Source organism: Cajanus cajan, chromosome 2 (genome assembly GCF_000230855.2).
Source record: "Cajanus cajan strain Asha chromosome 2, NIPB_CcT2T_4, whole genome shotgun sequence".
Taxonomy (NCBI): domain Eukaryota; kingdom Viridiplantae; phylum Streptophyta; class Magnoliopsida; order Fabales; family Fabaceae; genus Cajanus; species Cajanus cajan.
Window position 1 is genome coordinate 43225727 of NC_138518.1, and position 7006 is coordinate 43232732.

General features: G+C 37.5%; 1 non-coding gene across 1 annotated transcript; it reads left to right on the forward strand.

The window, feature by feature from the left end:
• Positions 1 to 5924: 5924 nt before the first annotated feature.
• LOC145955349 (small nucleolar RNA R71) lies at positions 5925 to 6031 on the forward strand. The gene has a single exon (XR_014431963.1). It is a non-coding gene; the product is annotated as a small nucleolar RNA R71 (small nucleolar RNA).
• Positions 6032 to 7006: the final 975 nt, after the last annotated feature.

The following is a 7006-nucleotide window of genomic DNA, read 5'->3' on the forward strand; positions in this document are numbered from 1 at the left end:
CGGATGGCGGGATGGCGGAAAGCAGAGGAATTACATTTTCCAGCGACCCAATTACTTGTACCTGTCAAACTATACCAAAAAGAACCAGGGTTGAAAGATCTTGGGGTTCTCGTGCTCCCTCCAGTGGGAAATCCAAAAATATTATTGAACTGAGCTAGGGTTAATTCGTGTTCTTGGTTAAACATACGGAAAGAAATCAAACCTTCAGAACAATTTGGCCCAGATAATATTTTCGTGTGGAGAGAGCTCAAGAACTCAAGAACTAGTCGAGGATAAACAACATCATTATGCATGGTAGCAAAGGTTGTCCACCCAATGTTAGTTAACATGAAATTGATATCAGCACGTAAACCCAACTTACGAATAAATGGGAAGTCGAGATACCTGGTAGGATGGATAGTGCGGAAGCGTAATACCTCGTTCCGCTCACGCTGTTCATCGTTCCGATAGAACCTCGGAGGAAGTTGCGGAATTTCACTTGCTTCTTCCTCGTAACTGTGGGTATCGGAAGCGGTGGAGGACGAACCAACGGTACGGGTGCGCTTGGGAGCCATGGATGAACGGAAGGAGTGAATGTGGGAGGAAGAGGGAAGAAGAGGAAGAAGAAGTGAGAAGCTAGGGTTTGGGAGAGAAGAAAAGAGAGAATGGGTCGTAGGTTTGAGAGAAGTGAGAATGTAAAAGGAGGGGGGAGAATAAATAAGGGAAAGGGGATTTTTAAAAATCACGGGCTGTATCTGTAGGAGATCACGCCCGTGATTTATAATCACGGCCGTGATTCTCTCTGGGGTTTTCCAAAAATTTTCCAGAGAAGATCACGCCCGTGATTTAGAATCACGGTCGTGATTCTTTCTGGGGTTTTCCAAAAATTTTCCAGAGAAGATCACGCCCGTGATTTAGAATCACGGTCGTGATTCTCTCTAGGTTTTCCCAAAAAAAATTTTCAAAAATTTTCCAGAGAAGATCACGCCCGTGATTCAGAATCACGGTCGTGATTCTCTCTGGGGTTTTACCAAAAATTTTTCCAAAAATTTTCCAGAGAAGATCACACCCGTGATTTAGAATCACGGTCGTGATTCTCTCTGAAACTCTGAAATATTTTTCTTCTTTATTCTTTTTTTTTTATTTATTTATTATTTTTTATTATTTTTTTTTATGATGCTTGAGTAGGTTCCTGAAGAACCATAGAGTATAATTTTTCTAAGTGTTCCCCATGGAAATATAACTTCAATCTCTGTGCATTGACCTTGAATATGTCGCCTTTATCGTTTCTGATTTCTACAGCTCCATAGGGATATACTTTTTGAACTGTAAAAGGCCCTGACCATCTTGACTTCAATTTTCCAGGAAACAATCTGAGTCTGGAATTAAATAATAGCACCGAGTCCCCATGCTTGAATTCTCTTCTATGTATATGCTTGTCATGCCACCTCTTTGTTCTTTCTTTGTAAATCTTAGCATTTTCATATGAGTCTAATCTGATTTCATCAAGCTCATTGAGTTCCAATTTCCTTTTTTCTCCAGCTTCCTTTAGGTCATAGTTGAAGTATTTTATTGCCCACAAAGCCTTGTGTTCTAGCTCTACAGGAAGATGGCAAGATTTGCCATAAATCAGCCTAAATGGAGACATGCCAATAGGTGTTTTGTAAGCAGTCCTGTAGGCCCAAAGAGCTTCATCTAATCTTAAAGACCAGTCCTTTCTTGTTGTAGATACAGTCTTCTCAAGAATCTTTTTGATTTCTCTGTTGGATATTTCTACCTGTCCACTTGTTTGAGGGTGATAAGGTGTACCAACCTTGTGAGTGACTCCATACTTTTTTAAGAGAGATTCAAACTTTCTTTCAATAAAATGTGAGCCTCCATCACTGATCACAGCTCTTGGGACCCCAAATCTTGGAAATATAATTCTTTTGAAGAGTTTAATGACAGTATTTGAATCACTCGTTTGAGCGGGAATCGCTTCTACCCACTTGGACACATAATCAACTGCAACTAATATGAACTTGTAACCTTGAGAACTTGGGAATGGTCCCATGTAATCTACTCCCCATACATCAAAAATTTCTACTTCTAAAATCCCATTTAATGGCATTTCATGTTTCCTGGATATATTCCCTGATCTTTGGCATTGGTCACAAGAATTTACCATCTTCCAAGTATCCTTAAATAAGTTTGGCCAGTAAAAACCAGATTGTAGAATTTTAGCTGCAATTTTTGACGTACTAGCATGCCCTCCATATGCGGAAGAATGACATGAGTGAATGATGTGAGGAGCTGTTTCTTCTGAGATACACCTTCTGTAGATACCATCTCTACACCTCTTATATAGGTAAGGTTCATCCCAAATAAAGCTGTTAAGGTCACTAAAGAATTTCTTCTTTTGTTGATAATTAAAGTCTTCAGGAAGGACTCCACATGCTAAGTAATTCGCATAATCTGCATACCAGGGACTGTTTTTCACAACAACTGCTAACAGCTGTTCGTCTGGGAAGCTGTCATTAATAGGGAGTTCCTCCTTTGTTGCTTGGTCTTGTGGAAGTCGAGAGAGATGATCAGCTACTACATTTTCTACTCCCTTTCTGTCCACAATCTCTAAATCAAATTCTTGTAAAAGGAGAATCCATCTGAGGAGCCTAGGTTTAGCATCCTTTTTATTAAAAAGATACTTTAGGGCAGAGTGATCTGTGTAAACAATAACCTTAGACCCCACAAGATAAGATCTGAACTTTTCAAAAGCATAGACGACTGCTAACAATTCTTTTTCTGTTGTTGCATAATTGGCTTGGGCTTCATCAAGAGTCTTGCTGGCATAGTATATAGCATGAACCTTCTTGTCCTTTCTTTGTCCCAATACAGCTCCTATAGCATAGTCACTTGCATCACACATGATTTCAAAAGGAAGGCTCCAGTCAGGAGTTTGCAGAATAGGAGCTGTAGTGAGAGCTTCTTTCAACCTGTAGAATGCATTCTTACAAGAAACATCAAAGTTAAAAGGTACCTCTTTCACAAGTAGATTAGATAATGGTTTAGAGATTTTTGAAAAATCTTTAATAAACCTTCGGTAGAAACCGGCATGCCCTAAGAAACTTCTAACACCTTTAACATCAATTGGAAGAGGCAATTTATCAATTACTTCTATTTTTGCTCTATCTACCTCAATTCCTCTCCCAGATATTAGGTGTCCTAAGACAATTCCTTCTTGTACCATAAAATGACATTTTTCCCAATTTAAGACTAAATTCACTTCAGAGCAACGCTGCAATACTTTAGTTAGATTTAATAGACAGTCATCAAAGGAAATACCATAAACTGAAAAGTCATCCATGAAAACTTCCATCTCTTTTTCTAATAAATCACTAAAGATTGCAGTCATACATCTTTGAAAGGTAGCAGGTGCATTACATAGGCCAAATGGCATTCTCCTATAAGCAAAAGTACCATAGGGACATGTAAAAGTAGTTTTCTCTTGGTCTAATGGATGAATAGGGATTTGATGAAAACCGGAGTATCCGTCCAAATAACAAAAGTATGAATGCATTGCTAACCTTTCAAGCATTTGATCAATAAAAGGTAAGGGAAAGTGATCCTTTCTAGTGGCATTATTTAATTTTCTATAATCAACACACATACGCCACCCAGTCACAGTTCTTGTGGGAATTAATTCATTATTATCATTTTTAACTACTGTCATCCCACCTTTCTTAGGAACCACATGAACTGGACTTACCCAAGGACTATCAGATATAGCATAAATTACCTTAGCATCCAATAATTTCAAAATTTCTTTCTTTACCTCTTCTTTCATCTTGGGATTTAGTCTTCTTTGAGCTTCAACAGAAGGTTTGGATCCTTCCTCCAAGAAGATGCGATGCATACAAAATGAAGAACTAATTCCCTTTATATCAGCCATAGTATATCCAATAACTTTTCTAAATTTTCTCAACTCATTGAGAAGTTTTTCAGTTTCTTTTTCATTTAAAGCTGAATTTACTATGACTGGATAAGTGGAATTAGCCCCCAAAAACTCATACCTTAAAGATGAAGGAAGTGGTTTAAGTTCTAACTTTGGAGAGTTTTCTTCTTGCCAATCTGTTGAAGACTCAAGAAGACTTTCTACTAGAGGATCTTTTTCTTTACACGGGGGACTTGAATCGATCAAGCAAGCATAATTAGGTTGAATCCCCTCAAGATCTATGTGCTTTCCTCCAACTAGAAAGTTCTCCAAGGGATCCCTCAAAATAGATCTCATGACTTCTTCCTCCATGTCTTTAGGCAATATATCAACCCTGCAGCAAATATTTTCAAGAGAAGGTTGTCTAACAGATTTAGCAATATTAAATTCCATTGTTTCATCATTAATGGATAAGGACAATTTTCCATGTTTGACATCTACTATCACGCCTGCTGTAGCCAAAAATGGTCTACCTAGTATGATTGGTATTTGTTTGTCCTCTTCCATTTCTAAAACAACAAAATCTCCCGGAATTAAAAATTTACCTATCTTAACTGGAACATCTTCTAAAATTCCTATGGGATATTTTATAGATCTATCTGCTAACTGGATTGACATTGCTGTAGGCTTTAATTCTCCCATATCTAATTTCTTGCAAATTGATAAAGGCATTAAACTGATACTTGCCCCAAGGTCACATAAGGCTTTTTCAAACCTTAGATTTCCAATGAGACAAGGTATAGAGAAACTACCAGGATCCTTAAGTTTTTTGGGCAAATTATGATGGATCAATGTAACAGTCTCTCTATCATCCAATTTCCTTCGGTTAGCTAAAAGATCCTTAAGAAATTTAGCATATGTAGGCATCTGTTGTAGAGCTTCTACAAATGGGATGTTTACATACACTTGTTTGATCATATTTAAAAATTTTTCAAATTGTCTATCAAGTTTAGTCCTTGCTAACCTTTGAGGAAAAGGAATTGGAGGGTGATAAACAGTTTGAGGCTTTGATGAAGATACTTTTTCTTTTTCTAATTTTTCTTTTTCAGGTTTTTCAACCATAGGAGAAGCGTCTTCATCAATCTCAATATTATCATTTTGATTAGACACAGGTCCGTCTAATTTCTTCCCACTCCTTAAAGTCACAGCATTAACATTTTCAGCTGGGTTTGCAACTGTTTTACCTGGGAACTTACCTGGAGAATTGCTTGAACTAGGCATCAACTGTGCAATTTGATTTTCCAGCATCTTGTTGTGGAGAGTAATATTCTCAACCTTGACAGCAAGGTTTTGAATAGAATTTGCCATTGAATCATTGGTCTGTTTTTGATTAGTGACAAAATTCTCCATAAGGCTTTCTAATCTTGAAACACTTTGTTGAATTGAGGGTGTCTGTACTGGATTTCCTTGCCCATTAATGAAGTGATTGGGCGGACGGAAATTAGGTTGCTGACTGCTACTTCCTTGAACTGGGTTATTCTTCCAAGAAAAGTTAGGATGATTCTTCCAACCAGGGTTGTATGTGTTGGAATATGGATTACTCTTCTCTCTTCGAGGAGTGTCATAGAAATTATGAGAAGCTGCCACTTGTTCAGTAGTATCTTCTTCTTCTCCAGTAAAAATTGAGGTACAATCTACTGCAGTGTGCCCTTGTTCCCTACAAAGGTCACATACTTGATTTGTAGCCACTGAATTAACCTTAGCTTTTTCCATCTTGTCTAACCTTTGATTAAGAGTATCAAATTTTGCTAAGAGTAACTCAATATTGTTCACTTCATATCGCCCCGGAGTTCCTTTCCTTGCTGTGACTTCTCTTTCACTGTATTGGCTGTGATTTGAGGCTACATTTTCCAAAATAATCATGCAGTCATTAATAGGTTTCCCCATGAAAGATCCTCCAACTGCTGAGTCTAATATCATGGTGCTTTGTTGGTCCAATCCTTCAAAGAAAAATTGGATGGTAAGCCAACGGTTGAAGCCATGTTGTGGGCATGCTTGAAGATATCCCTTGAACCGCTCCCATGCTTCATAAATAGTCTCTCCAGTGCCTTGTTGGAAATTAGTGATTTTCTTCCTCAATTCTTTAGTTTTAGAAGGAGGAAAGAATTTCTCTAGAAAAGCTCTTTCACATAATTCCCAAGTTGCTATCTTTTCTCTAGGCACTGTTCTTAGCCACACCTTTGCCTTATCTCTCAAGGTGAGTGAGAATAAGCGGAGTCGCATTCCATCAGAAACTTCATCATCAAATTGCTGGGTCTCACAGATTTCCAAGAACCCCTCTAAGTGGTCATTAGGATCTTCTGATGGTAGTCCTCCAAAGGTGTTCTGTTTGAGCATATTCACCAGAGAAGCTGGTACAGTAGCTCCAGTTTGCATCTCCCCTCCAGGTATCCCACGAGCTATGGGTGCAGAGTAATCCCGAAGCGGTAAATTATCTCGTTGTGCAGCCATGTCAAATTCTCTAGCAAGGTTTCTTTTCCTTCTCAGGAGAGTTCTTTCAATCTCAGGATCAAGTGGTGTTGGTTTCCCAAGACGTAGAGATCTCTTTTGCATTAACCCTAAAGCACTGCAAAAAAAAAAGAAGAAAGTGGCCCGTGAAATCTGAATTGGAGAAGTAAATACTAAAAAAAAAAAAATTATTTATTTATTTAAATTTTTTTTTTTTTTTTTTATTAAATTCGAATTAAAATAATTGTAATTTAAATCAAGAGACGTAGTCCCCGGCAACGGCGCCAAAAACTTGATGTGTGAAAAACCACAAGTGTACGGTTGTCATCAAGTAATAAATATCGAATCACAGGGACTACGTGTTTGACCTAGAATTACTAGTATTTTAATTTGAATTTTAAAACAGATGGAATTTCTGTTTTGATATGATAAGATCAGATTTCATGGTAAAAGAGATAGTAATGCAATTAATGAATAAGATAAAACTTTAAGATAAGATAAGGAGATTTCCGGGAATCTAGGGTTCGCACAAAGAGTTCCAACATTATTGAATTATTATTTTCATTAATTAATTCTATTCCATCTTGAAGGTAGTCTTAACCTAATTTA